General features: G+C 42.2%; 1 pseudogene; it reads left to right on the forward strand.

The window, feature by feature from the left end:
- Nucleotides 1–10,971: 10,971 nt before the first annotated feature.
- Nucleotides 10,972–12,829, forward strand: LOC135932376 (stonustoxin subunit beta-like; annotated as a pseudogene).
- Nucleotides 12,830–13,122: the final 293 nt, after the last annotated feature.

Raw genomic sequence — 13,122 nt, forward strand, 5'->3', positions numbered from 1 at the left:
TAAACCTTTGAAATGAGTGAAATGATATCATGTATTTATTATTGGCCTACATTTGTAAAAAAATTTAAAAATTATATACTCGTCCTATTGAAAAAACAAAAGCTGTATCCAAGATGGCAGACTTCTAAATGGCCACCATGGTCACCACCCATCTTGAGGAGTTTGCCCCCTCACATATACTAATGTGCCACAAACAGGACTTTAATATCACCAACCATTCCCATGTTATTACGGTGTATCCATGTAAATGGCCCACCCTATACTTCTCTGTTGCATAGCAGAATGGTGCAGTTACAATTTATAACATATGTTTGTTTTGTAATTTTCAATCTGGGAAAATTTGGAAAAAAATGTTGTAAAAATGTAAACAATGAAAAAAATAACTTATTTGCGGTTATTATTATTATTTTATTTATTTATTCAGCACACCTTACTGCAGTTTGCCATCGTAACCTTAAATGTGCACTGAAGAAGAAGTTCCAGTGTGTGTTCGAGGGGATCGCTAAAGCAGGAACCCCAACCCTTCTGAATGAGATCTACACAGAGCTCTACATCACAGAGGGAGGGACTGCAGAGGTCAACGATGAACATGAGGTCAGACAGATTGAAACAGCATCCAGGAAACCAGACAGACCAGAAACAACAATCAGACAAGAAGACCTCTTTAAAGCCTCACCTGGAAGAGATGAACCAATCAGAACAGTGCTGACAAAGGGAGTGGCTGGCATTGGGAAAACAGTCTTAACACAGAAGTTCACTCTAGACTGGGCTGAAGACAAAGCCAACCAGCACATCCAGTTCATATTTCCATTCACTTTCAGAGAGCTGAATGTGCTGAAAGAGGAAAAGTTCAGCTTGGTGGAACTTGTTCATCACTTCTTTACTGAAACCAAAGAAGCAGGAATCTGCAGCTTTGAAGACTTCCAGGTTGTCTTCATCTTTGATGGTCTGGATGAGTGTCGACTTCCTCTGGACTTCCACAAAACTACAATCCTAACTGACCCTAGAAAGTCCACCTCAGTGGATGTGCTGCTGATAAACCTCATCAGGGGGAAACTGCTTCCCTATGCTCGCATCTGGATAACCACACGACCTGCAGCAGCCAATCAGATCCCCCCTGACTGTGTCAGCATGGTGACAGAGGTCAGAGGGTTCACCGACCCACAGAAGGTGGAGTACTTCAGGAAGAGATTCAGAGGTAAGAAGCAGGCCAGCAGGATCATCTTCCACATCAAGACATCACGAAGCCTCCACATCATGTGCCACATCCCAGTCTTCTGCTGGATCACTGCTACAGTTCTGGAGGATGTGCTGGAAACCAGAGAGGGAGGACAGCTGCCCAAGACCCTGACTGAGATGTACATCCACTTCCTGGTGGTTCAGGCCAAAGTGACGAAAGTCAAGTATGATGGAGGAGCTGAGACAGATCCACACTGGAGTCCAGAGAGCAGGAAGATGATCGAGTCTCTGGGAAAACTGGCTTTTGATCAGCTGCAGAAAGGAAACCTGATCTTCTATGAATCAGACCTGACAGAGTGTGGCATCGATATCAGAGCAGCCTCAGTGTACTCAGGAGTGTTCACACAGATCTTTAAAGAGGAGAGAGGACTGTACCAGGACAAGGTGTTCTGCTTTATCCATCTGAGTGTTCAGGAGTTTCTGGCTGCTCTTCATGTCCACCTGACCTTCATCAACTCTGGACTTAATCTGCTGGAAGAACAACAAACAACCTCTCAGAAGTCTCAAACAAAAGAATCTGCAGCAATGCACTTCTACCAGACTGCTGTGGACAAGGCCTTACAGAGTCCAAATGGACACCTGGACTTGTTCCTCCGCTTCCTCCTGGGTCTTTCACTGCAGACCAATCAGACTCTCCTACGAGGTCTGCTGACACAGACAGGAATTAGCTTACAGACCAATCTGGAGACAGCCGAGTACATCAAGGAGAAGCTCAGTGAGAATCTATCTGCAGAGAACAGCATCTATCTGTTACACTGTTTGAATGAACTGAATGATCGTTCTCTAGTGGAGGAGATCCAACAGTACATGAGTTCAAAATATATCTCCAGATATAATCTCTCTCCTGCTCAGTGCTCAGCTATGGCCTTCATCTTACTGTCATCAGAAAAACACCTGGATGAGTTTGACTTAAAGAAATACTCTGCTTCAGAGGAGGCTCTTCTGAGGCTGCTGCCAGTGGTCAAAGCCACCAACAAAGCTCTGTAAGTAAATATGTATTCATAAATTTATATTTATATAAATTATAGTTTAATCCTGTTGACCCTAACCTGGATTCCCCTTTCACACAATTGTTTAATAGTTAAGGAGCTTAACAACTTTGTAGGCAACAACTTACATCCAACACACTAAAACTGCACATCAGAACCACCGACATGGAATGTCTCCTCAATCCCAGATGCAGTGACTGATCAAACCTCATAGCGTGTGAAACAGTCTTTCTATGCTTCATTCTAATATAGTTGTCTGTTTTTACTACTCGTTCAAAGTTCAATGCCTTATCAAACAGATTATTCCTTGCCTTACATATGTTTTAAGTAGAAAACGAAACATGAGATTATTATGTTAGCATATTATTGGCACAGCAGGCAGCGTTTAACGTTTTTATATGTGGAGATCTCAGAGCTCCCAAAGGAAGCCTGTGCAAGTATCAGGAATGTAACTCATCTCTCTTCTGATCACAACAAAATCTCTGTTGAAGACGTGATTTGATTTTCAGTACATCATGTATGTAGTCCCTTCATATTCTCCTGAGAACCAGCCTATTCACTTATGTCCTCTTTTATTGAAATTTGTTTTTGCTCTATAGCCTTTGACTTATGTGTGCTACCCAGTGTTGGGTAAGTTACTTTAAATTAGTAACTTAGTTACATTACTAGTTACTGCTCTAAAAAAGTAACTCAGTTACTTCAAGTTACTCGTTACTTTCAAAGTAACTAGTTACTAGGGAAAGTAACTTAGGTTTTACTCAGAATTCTCTCTCTTATATAGCGCTTTTCTACTCTTCTGAGCACTCAAAGCGCTTTACACAACTTGTGCATTCACCCATTCACACCCATTCGCACAAGCACATTTTTCTAAGTGCTTTCTAAATAACATTCACACACATTCATACTCCGATGGATGCATCGGAGAGCAATTTGGGGTTAGTATCTTGCCCAAGAATATTTGGCATGCAGACTGCAAACTTTCCCTGTTAATGCCCTACACGGACCCCTGGCAACACTTTGCTAGATCCGCCCCTGCACAGTTACCAGCTGTCAGCTACATAGAAAAGGATGCTGGTGTTATTTGTCTCTCAGAAACAGTTCATAACTTCCCTTCAACTCATTCATGTCACCTAAAAGGTAAACCTGTTTCTCCATCACCTGTTCAGATCTGATGATTCAGTAAGGACATCTCCTGGTTTCATCTGCATGTTTCCCTCTCACCAGATGACCAAACTGATATCATGGCCAGCAGCTTTACAGCTGTGGCTCCAGCAAACATCAGTTGATACTAGAAATTAATATTAAATAAATTCTAACAACAGCTGATCAAGCTTAAAGGTGCTGCTGCTGTTTAGAGCGACATCCGCTGGTTTCCTCTTTCTGGCGCAAAGTGAGCGATAAATAAACAAGAGAGAAAAGCCGATCAGCTGATCATTGATCAGTTTCGTGATTGAAGTAGAAACGGGAGAGGAGAGAATGAGAGAAGAAGAGGCAGCTGTGCAGCTTCAGCTTTGTGTCTTTTTCATTGTAGCTGAAGTCCGGGACAAACTGTGTTCCTTTTCACCTCAATACGAAACGCGTAATATTTTCTCTGAATAATATTACGCGTTTTTTAGGGGACGGTTGGCAACTTTGGCAACTCTAATAATTAACCGTATGAACAAAATAAAGTTCAACATCAGTAACATAGCACCCACCCAGCTGTATAAAAACTCCGTCATGCTAGCTAGCACGCAGTACGAAAAAGTCAGCATACCGAAAATAAACTCCACCTAAACTTGGTTTATATCTGACTCAGATAGACTGCAGGTCATAACTTCTTACCTGTAGTTCAGTTCACCTGACACACGGACCGGCGGCTGCCTGGGGTCTCTCTTCTTGCCTCCCTTTTCCTTCATCCACCTGCTGGCTTCCACCACTTGCTAATGTTATTGAATCTGTGGAAGCTCCGCGATATCCACCACACGAAGTAACGAGTAACGAGCCTATCTAAATCCCAGTAACGAGTAACGCGTTCCTGGTTTTGGCATAATAACTAGTTACCGTGCTCGTTACCACAATAATAACGTAGTTACTGTAACGCGTTACTTAATAACGCGTTAGTCCCAACACTGGTGCTACCTTAGTAAGTCCTGTTGTAATCAATAGAGGGCATCCTGAGCTTTCCGAAATTTATATAGTGTGTTAGGATGGCCTCTTTTAGTTCCAAACAGGAAGGGCATTACAGAAAATGTTAAACTGAACGATACTTGTTTCTTCAGTTTTCAGGAGAATATTATATCACAGATGCCCTCCAGTTTCTAGGAAACTCAAACGCATACATTTCTTTTAGGTTTCCCTTTCTAGAACCAGAAAGCAGGATTAGTTACAAATACTGAGTTTGTTAACTCTGAACTTGATTTGGACTTGATTGATCTGAATTTCTTCCTATAATCTCGATTGCTGTGAAAGCTTCTGCTGTCCACTGTCATATTCCAGATTTGATAGGGTCTACAACATGAACGGATAGATGTAAGATGTTTCCATTTTTAATCAGGAACCAAAAATAATGTTATTCAGTGCTGTGCTTTCTAACGTTGACCAATCCGAAGAAAAGTGTTGTTTATGTATTATGAATAAAAGAAAGTAAAGAGATTTCAGAACGATAATATACTGAGTAGCCACTCCAAAGTAAAGTATCTAAAGTTGACTAAAGTCCTGAAATAAAAATGAAGAGCTGGAAACCAAATTAACTGCTCTTGTTTGAATAACAGCACTGTTGGGAATCTGGATTTATTTTTGCCTAATAAAAGTGTTAGGAAAGTGACTGATGGCAATGTAATGTGCCACTGGTGTTTGTTTAACCATTTGTCATTTAGGGTGATTTCAACTGATCACAAATCATTTTTTTCCTCAGACTGAGCTCCTGTAACCTCTCAGAGAGAAGCTGTGAAGCTCTTTCCTCACTTCTCCTCTCACAGTCGTCTACTCTGAGAGAGCTTGACCTGAGCAACAACGACCTGCAGGATTCAGGAGTGAAGCTTCTGTCTGCTGTAGTGGAGAGTCGACACTTGAAACTTGAAACTCTTAGGTCAGGATTTTAAGAGGTTATTGGTGATTAGTGATTGGTTTACTGTTTGTTTTTCATTTACAGTGTTTACTTTTAAAAGTTGATTTCTCAAAATTAGATTTTTATCTTTTCTTTTACAGCACTCGCATTCAACAAAACTTTTTGCTTGATTTCTGTATTCTTAAGGTTTTTACAGAGTTATTAGTTCACACATCAGAGTTTGATTTATAAATATTGTACTCCTAAAAACAGACAGTCTTACCAAGCTGATAATACAGGGTTCTAGAGCTGATGTCGGTGAGGGGACTTGTACCAACTGCCTCTGTCAGTGCGGCCCAGGGCAGCTGTGGCTACAATGTAGCTGCCATCGCCAGTGTGTGAATGTGTGCGTGAATGGGTGAATGACTGAATGTAGTGTAAAGCGCTTTGGGGTCCTTAGGGACTGAGTAAAGCGCTATACAAATGCAGGCCATTTACCATTTACCTCAAAATTATCGATGTGTCTTTCTAACTATGATAACAAGTAATCAGAGTTGCTTTACTGGTCAAATCCTATCAGTTCCACCTTTTATGGTAGCTCCCCTATTTATTGTGGCACTTGATATTTCTGAGATGAGCTTAGTAGCTTGGATAGCAGGCTCCAAGGAAAAGTTGTTTTTTGTTTATGTTTTTTAAATTAAATCTAGGCTAACCTGTAAGAGCTATCTTTGCTAATAAAGAATAATACTCAGACTTGTACTGTTAAAAAGTGAATTTCCACAATTTAGACTTTATTGCAGGAAATGTTATTAAAGAAAGCAGGAGTGAAGTGACAGCAGGATCAAAAATGAAAATCACAAAACAATAACACAGATCAACAGGTTGAAAAATCATCAGAGATAATATGGGTTTTGCAGTGTTTTTCATGCGGATTTCAGATCTGTTTTTGGGTTATTCCTTGCATGTACAGTTTTTGTGGTCAAGCTAGTTGTATATTTCATGATAATTTTAGATTTAATTACAGATCCCTGTATTTGGTATTACAGATATCATTAATTGCGATTGATTTCAGTTGTTACCATACCTAGAAATTGCATTTATCATCCACATTATTTCTTTTATGTGTGTGGTTCATTCAAGATAAAAGCAAAATGTTACCCAATGACCACGGACCTTAAAAAGATATGCAAGTTGTACTTTGGCTGTTCACTGGGTGACCAGGATGAATCTTGGGCAACACATGCAATCATCTACAACAGTAGTTCCAATGGAATGCGTAACTGGCTAAATCTGCGAAAGGCAGTAATGCTATTTGCAATCCCGTTGATGTGGCAAGACCCGCAACATGATCTCAACGATTGCTGTTTTTGCTGTTTTGTTTTGAATACAACAGGACTCTCAGCCAAATATATGCACAAAACTGTATATCTCACCCTGAATTCTGCAATATGGTCTGTGTCTCATGACTTATTGCCTGTTTCTGTACCACCACATGATGGATTAGCTTCTGTAGAAGGTGACAACAATAATGTTTATTATGCATCTAGTTACAGTCCAGAGTCATCAGATCGTGATTACGTGGCCAATGAAGCTGCAGAACCAGAGACTTTTACATAAGGAGAGCTGAACAATCTTGTGAGTGATCTAAAACTGTCAAAAGACAAACAAAACTTCTTGCTTCGAGGCTTAAGCAGAAGTATTTGCTTGCCAAGGGTGTTACTGTAACTCACTTCAGAAAGTTGAAGCCATAACTTGACAATGTTCTTCACTGCTGATGGCTCACTGTGCTATTGTCTTGACATCAACAGACTCTTCAGCAGTTTGTCACAGGAGCATGTTCCAGTTTATTGGAACTTCATTGATTCTTCATAAAGAAGCTTTAAAGCAGTCTTACTCCATAACCAAAGAGCCGAACCAGGTGTTCCGATTGCCCATTCTATTCATCTAAAAGAGTCCTATTACAAAATGAAGACACTACTTGTCTACAAGTACTACTACACTCATTTGTGTATAAAACTCATCAGTGGAACATCTGTTGTAATCGGAAGGTGATTGGTATGTTGATGGAAATGCAAAGAGGATTCACTAAATGCTGCTGTTTGCTGTGCCACTGGGATAGCCAATTTACTGAGGAACATTATGTCAAGCATGACTATGAGCCACAAGATGTCTATGAGCCAGGAAAAAAGCAGTGTCAAGTTTCTGCCTCTGGTGATCTGTATAAAATATTTTTGCCACCGCTCCATATAAAGTTAGGCTTGAAGAAGACTCTTGTCAGAGCTATGGGTAAAGCAAACTCACAAGGTTTTCAGGACCTTGCTCAAACGTTTCCAAACATAAGCGCTGAAAAAATGAAGGAAGGGATGTTTATAGGACGAAAACCGTATTGTTCCTCCTGTATCCGAGGTTCAACGAACAGACGGGGACTCTCCTTTCCAGCACCCCGGCATAGACTTTCCCAGGGAGACTGAGGAGTGTGATCCACCTGTAGTTGGAACATACCCTCCGGTCCCCTTTCTTAAAATTGGAACTTGAAGCTTTTGCCTTCATTGGGTGATGGCCTCCAGCTTGCATTGGAACGGTTCGCAGCCGAGTGTGAAGCAGTGGGAAATAAAGATCAGGAGCTCCAAATCTGAGGCCATGGTTCTCAGCCAGAAAAGGGTGGAGTGCCCACTTCGGGTCGGGGACAAGTTTCTGCCCCAAGTGGAGGAGTTTAAGTATCTCGGGGTCTTGTTCACGAGTGACAGAAGATGGGAGCTGGAGATTGACAGATGGATTGGTGCTGCGGCTGCCGTGATGCGGACGCTGTACTGGTCCGCCGTGGTGAAGAGACAGCTGAGTGTAAAACCCTTAGAGATAAGGTGAGTTCAGTAAGTTCAGCCATCCGGGAGGGGCTCAGAGTAGAAGCGCTGCTTCTCCACATCGAAAGGAGACAGTTGAGGTGGTTCTGACAAGGATGCTTCCAGGGCACCTCCTGGGTGAGGTGTTCCGGGTGTGTCCCACCGGGAGGAGACCCCCGGGGCTCTTGGAACGCTTTGGTGTTCCCCCAGACAAGCAAGATGTGGATGGAGAGAGGGAGGTCTAGGCTTCTCTGCTTGGGCTGTTGCTGCTGCCCCTGCAACCCGGTCTCGGACAAGCAGAGGAAGATGGATGGATGGATGGAGGGGATATTTATAGGTCAGCAGATCAAGTCCATTTTGCAGGATGAAGACTTTAAATAAACTCTCTTAACAGCCGAGTTTGAAGCTTGGGAGGTGTTCAAGTGGCTCTACGAAACTTTCTGGGCATCCACAAGTCTCCTACATACAAGGAAGGAGTTCAGCACATGCTTGAGTCCTACCAGAAACTGGGATGTCACATGTCATTGAAAATACACTTTCTGCATTCACGTAGAATGAATGCAGAAATTACTTTCCAGAAAATCGATTACTTTCCAATAACTCTTGGCATTGTGACTGATGAACAGGGAGAGTGCTTTCATCAGGACATTCAGTTAATGGAGCATCCCTGCCAAGGTTTCTGGAATGAGAGCATGATGGCCATCTACTGCTGGATGCTGTAATGCCACGATCCAGACACAGTATACACAAGAAATCATATGATGAATCAGTGGTAGCTGGCTGACAATGATCATTATATCTATGCCACAGTGTGTGCGCATCAGACACTGAAAATATTGAAACAGTTACTTGATTGGTGCCTGCGGTTTAATAAGAGATGTTATCATTATTTCCTACGGTATGTGTTCTGGAGTCATATTTGTCATCGTCTTAATTAGTTTCAACTTCGTGACAACACCTGTGAAGTGCCCCTTGTTATGTAAGCGTGCACAGATCCTGAAGCAGAAAGCCTGGGTAAACAGAGAAAGGATCATCACTGTGATGATGCTCATCATCTCTGACTGGGATTTGAGGTTTTGTCAAAGCAGCGAACACAAAGAAAGCCTGGCTAGGTTGGACTTGGTGTGGAAGCAGCTCCCAGTTTGAGTTCAGGAGACAGACACCCTCTCTACTTTGAAGATCAGCTTCAAACTTTCCTTTTTGACAAAGCTTATAGGTTGAGCTGGATCAGGTGACCCTGAACCATCCCTTAGTTATGCTGCTATAGGCTCAGGCTGTTGGTGGGCTTCCCATGATGCTCTGCTTTCTTCTCCACTCCCCTCTTTTCACTCCAATGCTTTTATATGTCACTACTGCATGTCCTTAACTTTTGTCTTCTCTCTCCTTAGTTTGTGTTTTGTTCTTGTCTCTCTGAGCTCATCTCTTCTCTTTCCCCTCACCCTGCAACCAGTCATGGTAGATGCTCCTCCTGGAGCCTGTTTTCACTGGGAGGATCTTTGTGTCAAAGGGAGTTCTTCCTTCCCACCATCACCAAGTGCTGCTCACAGTGAATTGTCTGATGGTTGGGGCTTTCTGTCTAATATTGGAGGCTGTTACCTTACACTGTTAAACAGCTTGAGATAACTGTTGTTGTCTGTTGGGAATTGTCACTTATAAGTAAAGTTATATTGAATGGATGCAAATGGATAGATGTTATTGTATGTGACAAACAGAAAATGATTTGCTTTGTTGTTTTGTGTGTCTGCAGTCTGTCAGGCTGTCTGATCACAGAGGAAGGCTGTACTTCTCTGGTCTCAGCTCTGAGCTCCAACCCCTCCCATCTGAGAGAGCTGGACCTGAGCTACAATCATCTAGGAGACTCAGGAATGAAGCTGCTGTCGGCTGGACTGAAGGATCCAGGCTGGAGACTGGACACTCTCAGGTATGGAGAGAATGTCTGATAGAGGAGTAAGAGCTGGAAACATTTCCAGTGTCCTTCACTAACTTCCCGTTTGCTCATGTGACATGAACTGATCAGAAAGGGATAACAATGTTTGAGGGTCCCTAGGGAGGACTTCTGTGGTCGCAAGTTTTGAAACCTTCTCCCACGAATGATATGTGGAGATCCAACCTCTTTAGATCCAATTAAAATCAAGACAATCAAAAAGATGCTCTGGAAAGAGTAGAATTCTTGGAACAGAGTTTAATACTATCATATGAATCATACGAACAGCAGGAAAAATACATACAGACATTTAGCAAGAGAATTACATAGCAGAAAGCAAGCAAAGCTTGTGTTGCTCTACTGTCTGTGCTTAAGGTGTACAGCCTTAAGCACAGACAGCAGAGCAACACAGCTCCTCTGATCCCTAATATATAGGGACCAGTATCCCCGCCCCCTGCTGCTGGGTAACTTTCCCACCCATTCAAACAAAGCTGCAGGGGTCAGGTAGCAGCCAAGGTCTTGGCCAAAGGCCAGTCAGGACTCCGGCTACCCCTTGCTCTGGCTTATCACAATAGGTCACAACCTGGTCAAACATCACACATTAATCCTAATTATTAAATCTTATACAGCAAGTGGCACAATTTATAACATATAATCTTCTCTCATATATAAAAACAATTCAGTGTGGGTTCAAAGTGTGTTTATGTGTGTGTGTGTGTCTGACAAAGAAAGCAGCCAGTGCTTGTTACCAGCTGGAACCAGACGCGAGGAATTGCTGGATGTGCAAAGTATTTCTGTCTTTTTGAAAGTGCGTATAAAGACCTGATAAAAAAAAAGTGAAGAAAACATCAAAGACTGAGTAGAAGAAAATACTACTACTACTGCATTTTTCCGCAAGTTATCTATGTACAGGAAACATGGCTTAAACCAAGGTTATATATGTCTTGATGCATGCTCAATTACCCAGGTAAGTAAATCCCAAAAGGATGATTCTGATCATTTCTACATAACGTTTTCAAGGGGAGAAATGTTTCATTACTCATTCATGTGACTTCTTCAGTCTCAGCTGACTGCATGTTTCCGCAATCTTATAAGCAATACATTTGCACAAAACTGAGACTAGTCAATTAAATCAAAAGTGGGGTGCGAGGTCAGTTCCTTGATCATTAATATGCAAATTGCCATGACCATTGATCAACAACCGCTGATCAAAGAACACTGATCAATGGCCATGAGTACCATTCACACAGAGTTGGGGAATGGCTGCAATCACAGCATTGTAAGATTGTGAAATATGTAGCCTTAGGCCCCCTCCTCGATTCAGAGATTGTCTTTCCCTTTTCACGTAAATGGCCTAATTGCCTCAGCACTCAAACCAGCGTTCTTCCCTGTCCAGGATGTGTACATCCTCATCATTGAAAGAGTGTCCACTGGCCTGTAGGTGTAAATAGACTGCAGAGTCCTGGCCTGACAAGGTGGTTCTTCTGTTTTGTGCCATCCGCTTCACCAGAGGTTGTTCCCCTGTGGTGGCAGATTTCTTTTCTCATTTATTAATCCCAAATTTTAATCATATCACATTATTAATAGTAATAAGCTCTACACACACAGTGAGGCCATTGTAATGGGAGACTCCTTCTGCTTATCAGGGACACAACTCCTTAGGTGACAAGCAGAAAAGGTCATAATTCTCTCTGTGAGGGAGGTGGTTTTAAGGATGGGGCAGAAGGTATAGGTCATGTACAGTAACCACCCTGACACCAACAGGAGAAAAAAACAGAAAAACAGCTGACAGCAAAGGCAGGGAGGTGTCCTTTGCAGCTTAAACAGAAGAGGAATATAACGATAATGAAGGTCACAGTTTGAATCAGTCATAGTTCATTCAATACAGTGGTGTACTGACAGATCCATGATCAGTCAAAATCATTAGCAGTTTGATCCACATATGGATTGAAGTGAATTTGTAAAAATGTTTGACTGTTCCTTCATCAATGTCTAACAGTGTGTGTATGAGAGCTATGTAATGTCCATGTGTGCATGCTGACTGTGCTGGTCTGACCCCCCCCCCCTCTCCTTTCAGGGTGGAGCCTGCTGGAGTCCGATGGTTGAGACCAGGTCTGAGGAAGTGTAAGTGTGTTTTTAATGGGATTCATGAAAACAAAGCAGCACACATTCAACCATCTTCATCATGTCAGGAGTCATCATCAAATTTTCAATCAATGAACAGATGATGGATCAATAACTGCAGCTGGATTGTGTTTGTTCTCTCCATCAGATTCCTGTCAACTCACAATCGACACAAACACAGTACACACAAACCTCCAACTGTCTGACAACAACAGGAAGGTGACAGGTGTGAAGGAGGTTCAGTCATATCCTGATCATCCAGACAGATTTGATTTTTTTCCTCAGCTGCTGAGTAGAAATGGTCTGACTGGTCGCTGTTACTGGGAGGTCGAGTGGGAGAGGAACGGTTTATATATCAGTAATTTACAGAAAAATCAGAAGAAAAGGAGGCAATGTTGACTGTTGGTTTGGACTTAATGACCAGTCCTGGAGTCTGAGGTGCTGTGATGATGGACCTCATTCTTTCTGGCACAATAACAGAAAAACATCCATCTCCTCCTCCTCCTCCTCCTCCTCTGTCTCTAACAGAGTAGCAGTGTATGTGGACTGTCCTGCTGGCACTCTGTCCTTCTACAGAGTCTCCTCTGACACTCTGATCCACCTCCACACCTTCAACACCACATTCACTGAAACTCTTTATCCTGGGTTTACAGTCTGGCATGGTTCCTCAGTGTCCCTGTGCTGAATTGAGTGTAAAGAGTATCCTCCTGTTAGAGAAACACTCTGACTGTTGAACAGATAGTTCAGTCTGTACATGTCTGTCTCTTTCACTCACAAACACGTTTTCACATTCATGGATTCAATCAGTTGATGTTTGAAACTCTTCTAAATGATTCCTTGTAAACTTCGTCCTCTTCAGTCCATTAAAGATGGAAGCTCCCATTATTCCAATGTCAGTTTTACTGAATTGTAACTTCAGTAGCTGTTTGCTCCAATACAGTCACAAGTGTTAGCATCGTTTAGGTAAAGTGGTCCTGA

Source organism: Pelmatolapia mariae, unplaced genomic scaffold (genome assembly GCF_036321145.2).
Source record: "Pelmatolapia mariae isolate MD_Pm_ZW unplaced genomic scaffold, Pm_UMD_F_2 NODE_ptg000563l+_length_21853_cov_1, whole genome shotgun sequence".
Classification (NCBI taxonomy): Eukaryota; Metazoa; Chordata; class Actinopteri; order Cichliformes; family Cichlidae; genus Pelmatolapia; species Pelmatolapia mariae.